Below are 18,611 nucleotides of genomic sequence, written 5' to 3'. Positions count from 1 at the left end.
CATTATTTTACCTTTTATATATAGATCTGTAATCCATCTGAAATTCATTTTTATGTGTGGTATAATGTAGAGATTAGGATTCATGATCCTTTTATAGTTCATGGGCATGATGATTGGGTGCTCACGCACATGTGTGAGATGTGCCACCCTTGAACCTTGTTATTACATTGGCACATTACCTGTCTGACCTGAATTTGGAAAAAAAAATTCATTTTTTCTACTTGGACATCCAGTTGACCAAGGACCATTCATGTAAAGATCATCCTTTCTCACTGCACTGTAGTTACCAATCAGGGGATACCATAGACTGAATGTTTATATCCCCCTAAAATTTCTATGTTGGAACTCTAAGCCCCAATATAAGAGTATTGGGAAAGGGGACTTTCCGACGTGATTACGTCATGAGGGTGGAGCACTCGTGAATGGGATTAGTCCCCTTGTAAAAGTCAGAAGATAGCTCTCCTTCTCTGCTCTCCATCATGAGAGAACACATTGTGAAGTTAGCCATCTGCAAACCAGGAAACCAGCTCGCACCAGACATGGCATATGTGGCACCTTTATCTTGAACTTCCCAGCTTCCAGAACTGTGAGAAATATATTCCTGCTGTTTAAACCACCAGTCTGTGGTATTCTGTGAAAGCAGGCCAAACTGACTAAAACAGGAGACCTTGTATGTGTGGCTCCCTATAGATTCTAGTGAGTACGTTCTAATATTAGGTGGAGCCTTCCTGTCTTGCTCACCATACTCCATCTGCATTTCCGGGCAGTGGCCCCTGTGCTGTAAATATTCAATAAATATCAGCTGGTTGTGGACAGGTCTAAACTTGCCTTTAGGCTACAGTTTTAAAATCTCTGGGCTCCCACTCCAAGAAAAGATACTCGGATTTCATGTTAGAGAAGACTTGACTTGCCTAGTTAATTATATTTCTTCTCTAGGCCCAAATATGTTTCTGGACCAGTTCTGCTGGCTTAAGTCCTTGGGGAAGGCAGGTTGACCTCAGATTGACCAGTTGGCATTACTGTTACCTATTTAACCATCCAGCCAGTCACACAATAAATATTTTTTATGAGCCTACTATGTGGCAGGTGTAAAGTAGAACTAAAATAATAGGATTATTTCCAGAGTTTCTATTTTTAGATTTAGAACATTTGTTGTTTCTTTCTGTACAAGTTAAACACTCAGTATAAGGAGAGTGATGTTGAGAATTTTCCTCTGTTTCTGGGGTAGCTTTATTGTTCTATTATAGTTATTTAAAATTTTTGTGACAGTCTGGGTAAATAGGCAACAGGCCTAAGAATTAGAGCTTTTATGTTGCTATCAGACTATTTTAAAACAAACGAAACCTTACAAAGAAAAAGAGATGTAAATAAATTTAAAGCGCAGTATTTCACATGGTGATTTCCATGAGCAGTTAAGTACTTTTCTTATTTTCAAAATTTAGTGCCAGACCAAAGACCACGTTTAGAAAAATAGAAGAATGAATTTTCAGGAGGTTGGTGTGGACTCTGGATGTGCCAGTCAGTGCCAGCACACCAGATGGCATAGTGAGGGGGCCACGTGCCACATACCATGTGTCACATGCCGTGAACCAAGTGCTGTTCTTCTTGGAAACTGCCTACTGGGGCACAGAAGAGCCCTAGAGGCTTCTCCCATGGTGTCATCTTGCTTGGTGACACCAGGGCCTGGGGTCATGTCCCAGGGTCTCTTTGTTCCTTCTTCCCTCTCAGGTTGTAAACAAAGAGGGACAGAGGATGAGCAGATCCCCAAAGTGGGGCCAGCTCTAGGCAGTGGGGCTGCCTTTGCCAGCACTTCTGGTCCACCACTGCCCATGCCCGGTGGTTGCAGTTTGAGCTGCTCTGAAGCCTTCTGAGGCCACTGGGAGAGGCAGCCTCGCAGCTGGCCCGCTTCAGAAGGAGGAAGCAGATTGCTAAGGGAACAGGGTGGCTGGTGCTTGTGAATGTTACTTCCGTGATGGGACCGTGATTCTCTTTCACATTCAGTTAATGTCATCTCCATTTTCCTTACTTTTCAGCTTGTTTCAGTTTAATATTTTATATATTTAGTGAGACCTCACCAACCTTGAAGTCGTGAAATTTGTAACTCCAGTCATTTGGAACTGAGTGAAGGAGCCTAAACGAAAACAGAAAGAGGCTGGGCACAGTGGCTCATAACCTGTAATCCCAGCACTTTGGGAGGTTGAGGCAGGCGGATCACTTGAGGTCAGGAGTTTGAGAACATCCGGGCCAACATGGCAAAACCCTGTCTCTACTAAAAATACAAAATATTATTTGGGCCTGGTGGTGGGCACCTGTAATCCCAGCTACTCAGGAAGCTGAGGCAGTAGAATCACTTGGACCTGGGAGGCGGACTTTGCAGTGAGGCAAGTTTGTGCCATTGTACTTTAGTTTGGGCAACAGAGCAAGACTGTCTCAAAAAAAAAAAAAAAAGAGAGAGAGAAAGAAAAGAAAGGGAAAGAAAGAACGAAGGAAGGCAGGCAGGCAGGAAGGAAGGAAGGAAGGAAGGAAAGAAAGCAGAAAGAGTAGAAAGAGTAGCTCTGAGACCCTAAAGTGATATTCTGGGGCTGTGTTCTTGATTCATTACAGAGGTCCTTGGGCTTTCATAAAGAGCCGGTGTGCTCTTACATTACATTTCTGAAATGTTTGGTTTTCTGCCTTCTTAGTTCACTGGATTTAGAAGCAACAAACTAGGCTGCTAGGTATAAGTCCTGGGAGAACATCTAGAAGTGACAGCTGCCAGCCTGACCGTAAGGGAGGAGACAGAGCATCTATAAAAAGCTCAGAAGGCCAGAGCCGTCTTACACACTGCATAAGGCAGAGAGAGCTCTGAGCCTGTCTGCAGTCTGGAGCGTGTCCCGAGAGGCAATGCCACAGGACGCCTGGCCACGGGAGGGATCTGAGCCGTTCAGACCCCGAGGCAGGCACACGAGGAATCCCTTTAGAGAGATTTGCAGACAAAGAGTTGAATACTAGTTATCTGAAATAATTTACCTATATAGGACCCTTGTTTTTCTCGGGATACTAACCACATGAAATAATTCCCCCCTTCTCTCCATACCTCCCTTCTCTCCTCCCCCTTCCTCTCCCCCTGGCTTTCCGCTCACCCTTTCTCCTGCTCCTCCCCTCCCGACTCTCCTCCCCCCTCTCCCCCACCTTGCTGTCTCCCTTTCCGTTTTCACTTCCCCTTTTACTTTCCTCTCCCTCACTCCTTCTCCTCCCTCCTAACACAATACAGTGTCCCTTTTTTTTTTCTTTTTTTGTCTTTGAGGTTCACATATATGCACTGAGTTGCTGGTGAAAGTTTAGCAACTGGTTCTTAGGAGAAAAAAAAAAAAAAAACCTTGATTCACAGCAGCCTGATTTCCTTGGTGTAAATCCTCGCCATGGTTGATTTCAGGTGACCACTGTGAAGTCCCTGGGGAGAGGCAGGGACGAGTACTTCATACAGATGCCGGAGATGGAAGTAACCTTAAGAGCAATAGGAAAATGGCATCAAATAATTAGAAAGTGATGTTTTGAGTATTTACAACTTTATTATATAATGACTTTTCTTATACAATTATATAATTCAATTAAAAATTTTAGTAACATATTTAACTCAATATATAAAAAATATTATTTTAACATATGATCAATATAAAATTATTATTATTATTTATTTCTGTTTTTTTGAGACAGAGTCTCACTCTGTAGCCCAAGCTAGAGTGCAGTGGTGCAATCTCGGCTCACTGCAACCTCTGCCTCCCGGACTCCAGTGACTCTCCTGCCTTAGCCTGCCGTGTAGCTGGGGCTATAGGCGCATGCCACCATGCCAGGCTAATATTTTGTATTTTAGTAGAGATGGGGTTTTGCCATGTTGCCCAGGGTGGTCTCGAACTCCTCAGGCAATCCACCCATCTCGGCTTCCCAAAGTGCTGGGATTACAGGCTTAAACCACCATGCCTGGTTTCAATATAAAATTATTAATATGACATTTTACACTTCTTAAAAATATGTAGCCTTCCATTATAGCTAAAAGTGATCCTATGACAAATTTTGACCAGTGAGATGAGTTTACTGCATGGAGTTCCTGAATAATAATTTAATGGTAACTCTTTCAGTTGTCATGGGAAACTTGTCGTTTTCCTTACTTCCTCATATATAAGTAGAAGAGGAAAAAAACAATTAAAAATAAAATAAACAATAAAATGAAAATTCATCCATGACATGTTTGAACTGTTGAACAAGTGCAAATAACCAAGTATGTTGAACTTCTCTGTAAATGGCAGAAAAAAGCGTCTTTAGTTTCCAGACTGCTGTTAGGAGGTGGTTGTGTTACATGCAGCTAAGCTGAATGGTGGAATGAAAGAGAAGGTGTCATAAGCAGAGACCTGCACAAGGTGAGGGCGTAGGACAAATGATTCGTGAATGAAGAAAATTCTAGGTTGACGAAATCGGATATGTAAAGGCCGGAGCAGAACGGATCTGAAAGTAGAATGAGGCATTTACTAATTACCAATACTATGCAACAAACTCCCCAACATCTTAGTGGCTTAAGAAATGACTACCATTTATTTTGTTTGCAAATCTGATTTGTGCCTCCTTGGTTGGGGGTGACTCATCTCTGTCTCATGGGGAACTAACTGATGTGGCAAACTTAGGGACTGAGTATGTATTTTCAACATGACTCACTCACGCGTTTAGGAAACTGTTGGGGCCAGGGCCATTGTGTCAGCTCTTCGGCATACAGGCGTTTCCATGTGCTATTTTGGTTTCCTTGCTGTATGGGGACTGGGCTCTGAAGTAAACATCTCAATATAATCAGAAAGAAGTTGTATTGCTTTTAATGATTTTGCCTTGGAGGTCACATCGTAGTATTGCTTCTGTTCTAGTCATAAGTCTTTTTTTTTTTTTTTTTTTTTTTTTTTTTGAGATGGAGGTTGGAATGCAGTAGTGCAATCTCGGCTCACTGCAACCTCTGCCTCCTGGGTTTAAGCAATTCTCCTTCCTCAGCATCCTGAGTAGCTGGGATTACAGGTGGCCACCACCATGCCTGACTAATTTTTGTATTTTTAGTAGAGACAGAGTTTTACCATGTTGGTCAGGCTAGTTTCAAACTCCTGACCTTATGATCTGCTCGCCTTGGCCTCCCAAAGTGCTGGGTTAGAGGCATGAGCCACCGTGCCCGGCCTTTAGTCACTGTTCTAACAAGACTTCAGGGAAAAGGAATATAGATTTTACCTTCTGATGGGAGAAAAGTCAAGGGAGATCACCTTGTGAAGAAGGGAAGTGGAATGGGAAATATTGTTGAAGCCAGTTTTGGAAAATACAATCTGCCACACAAGAAAGAATAAGAAAATATGGGTGATGAGAACGGAATTCAACACATGTTCATTCCACTTTTGTCATGTGTTAGTTACCTTTTAACCACCTGTCATATAGAAGTAGACAAAAGAGACACGAGTCACTTCCCTTCCTTGTGGGTTTTACATTCTAGTGAAATGAGAGAGAAGAGTGATGGGTGATGAGGTTAGAAGAAACAGACAGAGCCTTGTAGGTTACAGTACGGCTTTTTTTTTTTTTTTTGATGGTGAGAAATTTGGATTTTGATTCCAATTATGATAGCTTTTATGCAGGGAATTGATTTATTATTATTATTATTATTATTATTATTATTAGAGACAGAGTCTCACTTGGTTGCTTAGGCTAGAGTGCAGTGGCCCTATCTCAGCTCACTGCAACCTCTGTCTCCCAGGTTCAAGTGATTCTCCTGCCTCAGCTTCCCAAGTAGCTGAGACTACAGGTGCCCGCCACCAGGCCCAGCTAATTTTTGTATTTTTGGTAGAGATGGGGTTTCACTGTGTTGGTCAGGCTGGTCTCAAACTCCTCACCTCATGATCTGCCAGCCGTGGCCTCCCAAAGTGCTGGGATTATAGGCATGAGCCACTGTGCCTGACCAGTCTTATTATTTTTTCTGACTACAAAAGTTAACTTTTGTTTAACATGTTGTTTTTCAAAATACATCTAAAAATTTTTTAAATTCGTTTTTTAGAGCAGTTTTAGATTCACAGGAAAATTGAGAGGAAGGCATGTTTCCTATGTACTCTCCGCCCAGTCCCCCAACACAGCCTCCATCTCAACTCCCCCGGCGTGACCCCCCATCGGGGCGGTACATTTGTCACAGTCAGTGAACCCGTGTTGACACACCATTATCACCCAAAGTGCATAGTTTACGTGAGGGTCCACTCACGGTGTTGTACATTCCATGGGTTTGGACAAATGTGTAATGACATGTATCCACCATGGTAGTGTTACAGAGGAGTTCCACTGACCGGAAAAGTCTCTCATTATTGTGTTTGACAGCTGGCTTGTAAAATTCCTGAAAATTTGACAGTGGTCTCCAGTGAGCTGGTACAAACCAGCTCCATCTAGCATACCATTGTACATACCTGATATGTTATAGTTGAAGGATTCTCTGTAATTTTGTTTGAGCATAACAACAATCTAAACTCTATTATAAGGAGAATCCCAGAAGCTCACAGTTAAAAGAGACCTGAGAGATCTTCTGTCCTGACCGCTCTGCCTGAGGCACTGATTCCATCTACAGCGTGGTAAAAGGATCTTCCAGGGCTACTGCTGCTCAGATTTCTCATGTCTCCATACAGAATTTGTGATTGACGCACACATTTGAAAGTTAAGGGATTTTCTTCAGGCTACAAACTGGGACTGGAATTTCATCTCCTTCTCTTGTTCCCCTCTAATTTTATTCTCATGCAAACAGACTGATTTCTGATTTCATAATTTAGCACAAGACCTATTTTATTTAAGTAGGGATGAATTTAAAGATCACAGAACCACGTCATTAAATAAAATCAACAATGTTTAACAGCATTCAGAATCTCTCCTTTTCTTTGCTGAAGAATGTATTCTATGGATTCATCACCTGTCTATAAAATGTGTCCATTTGCCTAATGAAAGACATCTCGGTTGTTTCCAAGTTTTGTCGATTATTATTAAAGCTGCTATTAACATCCAAAAAAAAAAAAAAGAGTTCTAGATGGTAACTCTTTGCAGATGGGTACTTCATCATTAGATGGGTTATAGATAATCACTCTTTATATTCATTATGTGGTATTGACATTTAAAACTAATGGTTAAAGTCACTATAGATGGGAAATATTAGATTCGTTTTCTAGGCCAGGGAGACTAGGCAGTTTTCTAGAAGATCTCTGTAACCCCCAGTGTTGGTGCTTTTATGACAAGGTGAAGCTCTTTTGTAAAGCTGTGCTTTTGTGTGTGTTTATTAATGCACCAGAGCATTCCTGGCCTACTGTGTGAGGCCCTGTGGTGCAGTGGGGGAGGAGGGTAGAGTTAGAGAGCAAGGTACAGCTGAGTGTACAACCTCAGCTCTGAGCATCACTAGGTGTGTGACTTACTCAGTTCATCATTTGGATACTAAGAGCTGATGTTGGACATATTTTGTCTTTTCTTATGAAGCCTTGGTTTATCTTGGGCCTCAGAATAGAAGCTTTTTAGCCTGAAAATAAAGTTCTTTGGAAGTGCCATCTGACACCTCTCCTGGTGGGCAGAGTTGCTAAAACCGAAAGCAGGGGGTTTTAGGGGTACTGTAACTGGCATGGGGAAACTGATTGGGGACAAAGAGTGAGCATGGCAAAAGGAGAGGCTTCTCCTCCCCAGGAGACTGGATGCATCCAGAGGCCTCACATGGCTGGATATGGGTTACAAGGTCACTCTCACAGTCAAGGTGTAAGCATGGCCTTGGTCTTGCCATCAGCCATGCTCCCTTCTAAGCTGCTCAGTCAGCTCCCATCTACCTCCAAATTGCTGCTTGCTTGGCCTCCCTCTTCATTAATGATGTGATGAGTCACCCAAGTAGATCTGGAGTTTTTTTGTATGTTTTGAAATAATTTTAATGCAAAGAAAGCAGAGAGTTTTTCCCGGGTACCCTTCACCCAGCTTCCTCCAATGTTGACATTTTATATAAGCTTGTGCATGTCGCTAAACTAAGAAACGAGCAATGGTACAAGGTAGCTAATGACAATCTTTATTGAGATCTCCTCGTTTTTCCCATGAACTCTCTGTCTCTTCTAGCGCCTCTTCCAGGAAACCACATTGCATGAGCGGAGTGCGTTTTTAGCTCCTCTCATTTTCTCCCACACTTGGCGCCACCTAATCCGGTCTCTTATCCTCATTCTTTTTTTTCCATCCCTATGGTGAGTGTCCATGCCCGGCCTTTCCCACTCACGTGGAGCCTCTGGCACCCTCTCCTGGACCCCCTTTCCCGGATTCTCCCACCTTGCTGTGTGTGTGCGGGCTGCTCAGAGAGGCCACCATTAAAGTGACTCTTCCCAGGGGGCTCGGATCTCTCCCTAAGGAAGTCTGGGCTCCCCACAGCCCTCCTTTATACATTTCCAACTTGGTCTTACACTGCTTTCCAATTTCAGCCTTCTCCTGCAGACAGATGGGTCTTTTGGCAGACAGATGAGTCTTCTAACTCTGCTTGATACCTGGTGATGGCTGATTCTCCCTGTGCATTCCTTACATGCTTTATCTTGTTTTCTCTTCAGAATAATGCCAGCCAGCACTAGGAATTGAAGCCCACGGAAGCTTATGGAACTGACCCACAGTCATTTAGCCAGGACGTGGTGGCCCAAGACTGAGATCTGAGGCCCTTAGGCACCCCACTCTCTCATCTTAAATTCAGGATAGCCTCGAGAGTTCTGCTCACGCCATTCCCAGGATCCCCTATCCTCAAAGCTTCGTTTATCTCAGTCCTGCCCATCCTCCAAAGCCCAACCTGAATCCCATCTCCATGAGGTCTTTTGTTTCAGGCTGAAATAAATTTGCTTACTTAGCACATCTGCCTCCCCTGATCCCCCCAGATTTATTAAGGTATTGCTGAAAAAGAATAATTATATATACTTGCAGTGTAAAGGCACAATGCTTTGATATGTGTATATGTTGTGACATGGTTATATCAAGCTAATTAACATATTCATCACCTCACATGCTTACCATTTTTTTGGTGATTTTTTTGTGAGAACGCTTACTAACTTACCCAGTACTTCTTGGTATTTATAAATCAATTAAAAAGAAATGCCATGGCATCTTGGTGGGCACTTGCCATAGTTGCCGATGGTATGGTTTCTTCCGTGTGTGCATTGCTGTCTTCTCAATTCTACTGTAAGCTCCTAGAGGGTAGGAACATCAGCTTACAGTGTGTCCTCTGGGAAACCTGGCATTCAGTGTTCAACAGTGTGTTTTAAATAAGTATAATTTCCTGGAAGATCATTTAATAATAAATAGTGAAGAGGATGTTTTTTTTTTGCTCTCGTATTTGAAACATGATCAGTTGGCTTGAAGATTGCTTATGATACCTCTATGATATTTAATCCCTGTTGACCAAATAATAAAACCAGAAACAACAGTAACAATAGTGGCTCACATAGTGCTTATTATGTGCTGGGCTCTATTCTAAGGCTCGCTCATGTTAACTCCCTCCATCCTCTTAATAAACCTGCGAGGTGGATGCCATTTCCGGTCCCATTATAGGGATGGAATCAGGCAGGAAGAGGTCCAGTAACTTGCTGAGAGCCATGGAGAAGGTGGTGGAGTTGGAAGGGACCCCTTCTGAGCTGGGTCTCTTGGGTCCGCTTCAGTGGGATCTCTGCAGCAGAGGTCACACGTGGACCCAGAGGTTGCCTCTTCTTTTGTGAAATTACAGTGTTCATTTACTAAGGAGGCAGAGCTTTCATATGCTGAATGTGGTTTTGGGAAAGGGAGTCTGTTAATACTGTGAGTCCTTATAAATATTTAACTCCCTGCTCTTTATGACTGGTTAGTAATTTCCTTTGTAAAATATTGCTTCAACAATAAAAAGCACAAATAAAAATGAACTCCTGAGCATGGGGCCGGTGAGACCATTTCCAAATGCAAGGAAGTGACTTTGACATCTCCCAGGTGGTGCCTCGGGCAGCCCAGGTACAGACGGTGGGTAATTGTCAGAGCTGTTGCTTTGGGTAATTTCCCTCGTCAAAGGCTTAATAGTTTACAACATCTAACCATGTGTTATTGGGTAACGTAACCCATGGCTCTTGACTGGGCTAGATTTGAGGCTGGCATTTTCTCAGCAGAATCAGTTAAAATAAAACCTGGATGTCACACCCCAGTCTGGCCTGTTTTGGAAAGTGCAGTTTGAACCACAAGCACAATATACCTGTGGTGTTTTCTAACACTGTTTGGTTGGCCAGTATTAGTTGCTTCAGGGGGCCCTGAATATCTTGTACTTCTCTTGCTGGTAACAGGATCTCTAAACGGCCACACCTAAGTCATAAGTGTCTCTGCTAAAGGAGAGCTCAGAACTCCATCAGGGGGTATTTAGAACAGTGGGTGGATAGGGCCTTGTGTTATTTTCCCTTTCTTGTGGGGTTATTCCTTGATTGTCTTTTGGAGAGAGAGTGTTCTTATAATGGGGTGAACAGGAGGGCCCTAGTGGGCACCACGGGGTGAGGAGCGTGGGGCATTGCAGTGGAGCCAGATGGCACTTGCAGCCAGCCCTACTGGCTCTCTGGACAGGCCAGCCCTGGAGGGGTTCCCATCTTCTTCTCAGCGGGGAGTGCCCATGGCTTCCGGGAGTTACCAAGCTGGGAACTGCTTCTAAAAGCTGAGTTGGAGGCGGGGTGCCCATGGCACGATCTGTGTCTGGCTTCCTTGGCAACTGCCTCTTGTCTTGTTTCCTGCTTCCAGGCCATGCCTTTCGGATTAGGCTGAACTCTCCCCTTCATGTCTTAGTGGCGAAGAGAGGACAGAGAAGGAGCATCTTGCTGCTATCTTACTTGAAATATCAGATAAGTTCAGGGTTCAATAAAGGTGAGAACTTCCTGAGCTTATTTGAAGGAACCTGCTGTTAGTCTATGATCTGCGTCTTTCTACTGCTATTTTGTGGATTTGTGGATTGGTGTCTCTGGGCCAGAAGGGTTTTGTTATCATCTTGAAGCAGTCCACATTCAAGCAAATCCCTTTTGGCTCACAGGAGGGAGATGTTTTTCTTTACGCTGTTATAATGAGTGAGGCCTAGGTAAGGGCAGTACCCTGACGTTGCTGCAGGTGTCTGGGTTGTGCAGAGGGCCTGAAGGAGTGGCTTCAGACAGGACAATCCTGTTCATTGTGTGGGAGACCCCGTGGGCAAGGCGATGGGTTTTATAGGGATGAGGCCACTCCAGGAAGAGGGAAGAGAGATCACTAGGAAAGTTCAGTTATTTAGGGCTGATCCCACCTGCCGGTGATCTGGCCCCCCACCTTATGTCTCTCTCTGCCTTCTGGCTGCCTGTGTCCTAACTCTATATCCTGTTTGCCACCTTCCCCTTACCAGAAATCTCAATACCTACAGCTCAGCCTGGCTCTGGTTCCCGACAGGTGTCTTGCTGGGTAGGTCTGTGGCAGATGCTGAGGACACGGGACGGCTCTCTGGGCACAATTCAGCCAGTCCCTGCTCTCAGCAGAAGTGGCACAGCCCTTCCCTGCACCATGTGACCATTTGAAAACAGGGGTGCACTTGACAATTCCAAAAATCTAAGATAGACTGTGCCTTTACCTGTCGTTTCTGTGAAAGGACCTGGGGAGAAGAGAGGGAAAAAAACGAAGTGGTAGTTTCAGAGCCATACATGGGTCTCACTTAATGGAGTGAGTGTTGGGGCCAGGTTTATACTGGGAAGGGAACTATCTTGGTAGATAAGAAGTGAACATTCTTGCTGGTGTGACCAAAGGCTGGAATCTGTCTGTTGACAGCAGAGAAGGCAAGTGAAGGGTCATGTGTAGAGCGTCCTCAGACCTGGGCCTGGGACCTGCGGAGCTTCCATGCAGATCCAGTGGTCACAGATAGCCCTACCAGCCTTTCCCGCCTAATCCCGCTCTGTCTCTCTCCCCAGGAAGGTTCTTTATACACACGTCTGTGGGTGCAAATACACAAGCAGCTCTGTGTCAGTCTTCTTTCCCTCCTTGCTCTTCCCACAGCCCCACAATCTTGTGTTCTTCTTGGAGACCAGTTTGATTTAGCACCCTGTGAGGCCTGGGGTTCAACTCAGGACAGATGTCAGGGAGGCAGGGAGTGGGACAGGAGCCGCGTTGTTTGGGCCAATCAGAGCTGCAGCAGAACCCCTGCGATTCTCCCAACGAGAGGCCAAGACAGACTCATCTCCTGAGGCCGTGTCACCAGGCCAGGAAGATGGACCTCCCCGTGGCACGTGTGTTTTCCCTCGTTACTGTGTGGTTAGCCCCCGCTGGGATATAAATACTGTCCAGCTGCTCATTGGTTCATGTTTCACCTTGCATGAGCATGTGCTGTTCCCAGGCAGCTGTGTGTCATAGCCACAGTCTCCCAGAGAGCTTGTGCGTGTGTCTCCTGGAGCCGCAGCTGGCCCTCACCCCCCACGCAGCCTCCGTGGGGCCTTTCGTGCAGAGCCTTGCCCTTGTGTGTGCCCTCCTACTCCGTCTGCACCCTGTCATCAGTTGCTGGCACCACATCGGCAGGGTTTACCGTGGCCTTTCTTGGGCTCATCTGGGAGTGGTGGTAGGAGGTCTGGACCTAGGTGTCCCGCAGGTCTTTCCCACAACCCAGCCTGTGTAAGAGGCTGGAGGAAACTCCAAGTGCAGGCAGAGGAGCCTGTCACAGAAGCCCCTGGGGACAGTGGCTGCTGGCTGTGTGGGCCGACTGAGGAGCAAGATCAGCTGCAGCCTGCCAGGGGATGGTGGGTGTGACTGGGAGGAAGGGTCACAGCAGGGAAGGTTGTGTCCCTCTCCTAATATGCAGGGCCAGGCTTTGAAGTTCATTTCTTCAGTTCAGGTAAAGGCAATACGATTGATTTCTAGACCTATAGACCTACGCGAAGTATCTCAACCAAAGAGATGTTTGTCTCCAACCGAAGCATAGCTCCAATGATTTCTCCCTTTGGTTTTTGGAATCATTAAAGATAAAATTATTCCCAGCCATCACAATTGTCATGCTGACATGAAATACTGCATGAGAAATAGTAACAAGGGTCTTTATACTGTTTTTTATTTCATTACTCAAAATGAAAATGACAATCTAGAGCTGGGCATGGTGGCTCACACCTGTAATCTCAGCACTTCGGGAGGCTAAATTGGGCAGATCACAAGGTCAGGAGTTTGAGACAAGCCTGACCAACATGGTGAAATCTGGTCTTTACTAAAAATACAAAAATTAGCTGGGTGAGGTGGCATAGACCTGTAATTCCAGCTACTCAGGAGGCTGAGGCAGGAGAATTGCTTGAACCTGGGAGGCAGAGGTTGCAGTGAGCCGAGATTGTGCCACTGCACTCAAGCCAGGGTAACAAAGTGAGACTCCATCTCAGAAAAAGAAAAAGAAAATGACAATCAAGGTGAAGAGATGGATTTGGTTTGTCTCAAATGTTATCCTGACCTGGGTTGAGAAGATAAGGAAACATCTAGGTGTAGATTTTCAGGTCTCACAGGGGACTAATTACTTCATCTGCAGAGAAGAGAAACAGGATTTGTGTAGCTCTTGGATGACCGGCTACACGGACGCTGGAGGTGAAGGGAGCTCTCTAGGGAAAGTCCGACATCTGCGCTTGTTTGCTCTCTCTGCTCTCCCTGTCACTATGAATGTGGAAGTGCTTTTCAAAGTTCTGTTCTACTTCCTAAAATACCTTAAAATGTATTTCCTTTTGGGAGGAAGGGAGGCCTGTGGTGTCTGACTGTCCTGAGATTAGAACCAACCTGGGAAGGCGTTGAGGAAACCCAGGGAGGAAGGATACTGTGGCCTCCAAGCATGGTGGCTCACACCCATAGTCCCGGCACTTTGGGAGGCCATGTTGGGGGCACTACTTGAGCCCAGGCGTTCAATACCAGCTGGGATAACATAGCAAGATCCTGTCTGTACACAAAATAAAAATTTGCCAGGTGTGGCGGTGCTAGGCAGGAGGATTGAGGAGGCTGAGGCAGGAGGACTGCTTGAGCCCAAAGGTTGAAGGCTGCAATGAGCTATAATTGCACCACTGCACTCCAGCCCAGGTGACAGAATGAGACACCAACAGAAAGAAAGAAAAGGGAGGAAGAAAGGAGAGGAGAGAAAGAGAGAAGGAAGGAAGGAAGGAAGGAAGGCAGGAAGGTTGGCCATGAAGCCTTTATCTATATAGCAAGGGTAACAGATAGTCCAGGTATAGAGAGTCCAGACAAGCGTCTAGATTTTTCCACATTGGCTTATCTTTTTAAATGGAAACTAACTCTGCAGACTTGCCGTTCATTAGAATCAATCTGAATCCCCAAACACCTGTCTCATGTTAAATCTCTGCCATTGGTTCATGGACTGTTAAAAAAAAATTAGATAATATCCATGTTGGCTCTATTATATAGGTAACATGAAATAACATTTTTTTTTTCAAGTACAGCTGTGACAAAACTGAAGAAGAATATCCATGGATAGAATGAGTGAGAAGGGCGGAGGTAGAGTCCCAACTATGCCACATTACCAACTATTTGACCGGAGGGAAGTTACTTAGACTCTCTGTTCTTTGGTTTTCTCATTTGTAAGATGTATATTGGGGGAACAGGCAACAGAAGGGATGTTGTAAGAATGTAACTGAGATGGGCGTGGTGGCTCGGTCCTGTAATTCCAGCACTCTGGGAGGCCAAGGTGGATAGATCACTTGAGGTCCGGAGTTTGAGACCAGCCTGGCTCACATGATGAGATGCCATCTCTACTAAAAACACAAAAATTAGCCAGGAGTGCTGGCATGCACCTGTAATCCAGCTACTCAGAAGGCTGAGGCATGAGAATAGCTTGAACCTGGGATGTGGGGGTTGCAGTGAGCCTAGGTCTTGCCACTGCACTCCAGCCTAGGTGACAGAGTGAGACTCCATCTCAAAAAACAAACAAAAAAGAATTAACTGTGATGATCCATGCAGTAAAGCATTTAGCATAGTGTCTGGTGGATAGGGTGCACTCAGTGGATGTTAGCTATTATTATATTTGAGACAGAATAGTATAGATTGACAAGTGTTGGCTTCAGCTCTTGCTGTGACTGGGCAAATAATTCCGAGTCTCAGCTACTTCATCTGTAAGATGGGGATATTAGTTGCACCTGCATGAAAGAGTGGCTATAAGAGCCATACATGGCAGGCTTGGGGAAAGTAGTTCAATGAAATCTAAGCCCTGTAAGATTTAATACTTCCGTGTTTCGTCCAGCATTGCATGAGGAACTGCTCGTGGGGACACCTCACGAGCTCCTCAGTTTGCCTCCTGTTGTTTTCTCTGGTGTCAGTGTCGTCACAGACATTCTTGGAAGCGTTGTTTTAGGCACGTGTCTTGAGGTCCTTCCTGTGGTCACTTTAGTGGGTGACACAGGAGAGGCAGTCTCTGAAGCTCCCTAAGAGCATGGCTGGGGTGGGGGCGAGTGAAGCGTGACAGCCTCAGATTGTGTGACTTTGAAGGGCGCCTGGTGCTGAGTTGCTTGGAGAGATGATTTTTTGCTGCTGAATGATGACCCTGGACGACCTCAGCAGGTCTAAGAGGGGCTCTGGACAAAGTAAGGGACAATGTGGTCCAAATCTGCATGGTCACCAGAAAAATTAGTGTCCACATTCTTTTTACAGTGCATCCAACATAGGGACAGAGTGACAAAGTGTCGGCTTATTCGGGTGAGAGGAAGGTGGAGAAACTATCGCTCCCCCCCAGGTCAGATTTAAACTGAGTGATTGCCGATGTCTTTTTTTTAAATGTGAAATTTAGTGGAGCTGCCCACCAGCTTCCTGAAAAGCACCCTTGAATAATAATAACCTCCAGAGAGAAGTTGAGCACCAGGCCAGGCCAGGGAATCCTCACCAAGAACACCTTGCAGGATGCCAGCCTCACCTGAAGCACTCAGCCACTCTGGACAGACAGACTAAAGAGCGGACAGACACCACTGTAGTTTCTCTCCCTTTCTCTCACCCAAATAAGCCGACACTTTGACATCCCGTCCTTATGTTGAATGCACTGTGAGAAGAATGTGGACACTAATTTTTCCGGTGACCATGCAGATTTGCACCACATTCTCTCTTATTTTGTCCAGAGCCCCTCTTAGGCCTGCTGAGGTCATCCAGGGTCATCATTCAGCAATAAAAAATCATCTCTCCAAGCAACTCAGCACGAGGCGCCCTTCAAAGTCACACAATCTGAGGCTGTCAAGCTTCACTCGCCCCCACCCCAGCCATGCTTTTAGGGAGCTCCACAGACTGCTTCTCCTGTGTCACCCACTAAACTGACCACAGGAAGGACCTCAAGTGTGGTATTTGTCCTCTCTTTCTTCCTTCTCCTTCTCCTTCTCCTTCTCCTTCTCCTTCTTCTTCTTTTAGACGGAGTCTTGCTCTGTAGCCCAGGCTAGAGTGCAGTGGTGTGATCTCAGCTCACTGCAACCTCCACCTCCTGGGTCCTGGTTCAAGCAATTCTCCTGCCTCAGCCTCCCAAGTAGCTGGGATTACAGGCACACACCACCATGTCCAGCTAACTTTTGTAATTTTGGTAGAGACAGGGTTTCACCATGTTGGCCATGCTGGTCTTGAACTCCTGATCTCAGGTAATCCACCCACCTCGACTTCCCAAAGTGCTGGGATTATAGGCATGAGCCACGACGCCTGGCCTATCTCCTCTTTAGTCTGTCTATCCAGAGTTGGCTGAGTGCTTCAGGTGAGGCTGGCATTCTGCAAGGTGTTCTTGGTAAGGATTACCTGGCTTGGCCTGGTGCTGAACTTCTCTCTAGAGGTTATTACTATTCAAGGGTACTTTTCAGGAAGCTGGTGGGCAGTGGTGGGCATTTCTGCTCTGGGATTCAGGTTGTCCTTAGAGGACAAATTCTAATAATCTGGTAGAACATTAAAACAATGTTGTCTTGAATATTTAACCGTTAGCTATCAATGTTCTTTTCTGTTGCCTTGTCTCTTTGCTTACTTCTTGTTCCCCAGGTAATCCACTTCTCAAATTGGATCCTTGCACATAATGTTTTCTTAAAACAATTTTTTGCTGATACCTTAATTAGGAAAAATGTCAGCTCTGCACACCCTTCTTGTTTCTAAACATAGTAAGATGCCTTTGTCCTTCACCTTAACTATTCCTTGCTGCAGAGCTAATCTGTTAGGTTTGCTTTGAGTGTGTGTGAGCTGTCTTTTTGACAAACATAGTATACTTTTTGTGTATATTTGTTAAGCTCTTTCATTAAATGTGCCTTGATTTATTTATGATTTTGGGCTACGACAGGTTTTCTTTTTCATTGCTTCTCAAATTTGCCTTGAAATAGAATGACTTACTGTGGTAAATGATTTGCGTATGTTTATCCCCTTCTTCTTCATCTGTAGCAGCTGCTAGTTGAAGTGGGAAATAGGATTCAGTGGTGGAATAAGAATTAGTTTTTTTTGGATATGCCAAATTTCAAATTGACTATATAGCTAAGTAACTTGTGTGTAAAGGATATTTAAGAACCATAAAACTTAATCTTGTCATTTGACTAAATTCAGCCATTTTCATGAAATTAGTGTGCATTTACGGATTTTCAGGTTATGGTCAACAGCAGAACAGCTTGTCTGTGTGGTGGCCAAGGGTAGCAGCTCTCTATCCAGACCTGCTGGGTTTGAATCTGGCCTCCGTATTTCCAAGCTGTGTACCTTGGGGCTAATTATTCAACCTCTCTGTTTTAATTGGCTCAGGCTGCTATAACAAAATACCATGGCCTGGGTAGCTTAAATGATATAGATGTGTTTCTCACTGTTCTGGAGGCTGGGAGTCCAAGGTCAAGATGCCAGTGTGAGGGCCTGGTTCCTGGTTTGCAAATGGCTATCATCTTGCTGCATCCTCACATGGAAACACAGAGATCATCCACTCATGAGGCCTCCACTCTCATGACCTAATAACCACCCAAAGGTCTCACATCCTGGTAGCATCCCTATGGGGATTAGGGCTCACCACGTGAATTTTGCAGGACGCAAACACTCAGTCCCTACTGGCATTCTCTATTTGCGCAACTATAAAATGGGGATAAGAAAGAGGTGGACTTACCTTATAAGGTTGAGGTGAAGATTAAATGAGATAATACATGTGAGGTGCACAGTACAGTACCTATCACCGAGTAAGTTCAATAGCCAGCCATGCTTTGCTTAGTGGTGGGGATGTGTTCTGAGAAATGCGTTCTTAGGTGACTTTGTCAATTTGTGAATATCACCGAGTGAGCTACAAACCTAAATGATACAACCAACTGCACACCAGGGCTCTATGGCACAGCCTATTCCTCCCAGGCTACAAACCTGTACAGCATGTGACCGTCCTGAATACTGTTGGCAGTTGTAACACAATGGAAGCATTTGTATATCTAACACATCTACACACAGAAAAGGTGCAATAAAAATACGATATTATAATCTTATGGGACCACTGTTGTATATGTGATCCATTGTTGGTGGAAATATTGTTATGCTAGAAATCCATAAATATCCACTCGATACAAATAGTACAAATATTCTGTTGTTTTTTAATTCTATCTTTCATGATAGAATTAGACTTTTGGCAAATTAGACTTTTCATATTTGAA

General features: G+C 44.8%; 1 protein-coding gene and 1 non-coding gene across 2 annotated transcripts in view; both read left to right on the top strand.

The window, feature by feature from the left end:
* Positions 1–18,611, top strand: part of PPP1R14C (protein phosphatase 1 regulatory inhibitor subunit 14C) — a 113,877-nt gene that overhangs the window by 28,069 nt on the left and 67,197 nt on the right. The gene's annotated exons all lie outside the window — the stretch shown is intronic.
* Positions 86–189, top strand: LOC120363508 (small nucleolar RNA U13). The gene has a single exon (XR_012517487.1). It is a non-coding gene; the product is annotated as a small nucleolar RNA U13 (small nucleolar RNA).

The sequence above is a fragment of the Saimiri boliviensis genome, chromosome 4, assembly GCF_048565385.1.
Source record: "Saimiri boliviensis isolate mSaiBol1 chromosome 4, mSaiBol1.pri, whole genome shotgun sequence".
Classification (NCBI taxonomy): Eukaryota; Metazoa; Chordata; class Mammalia; order Primates; family Cebidae; genus Saimiri; species Saimiri boliviensis.
Note: the sequence above shows the minus strand (reverse complement) of the source record. Positions and strands in the feature narration are given on the sequence as shown.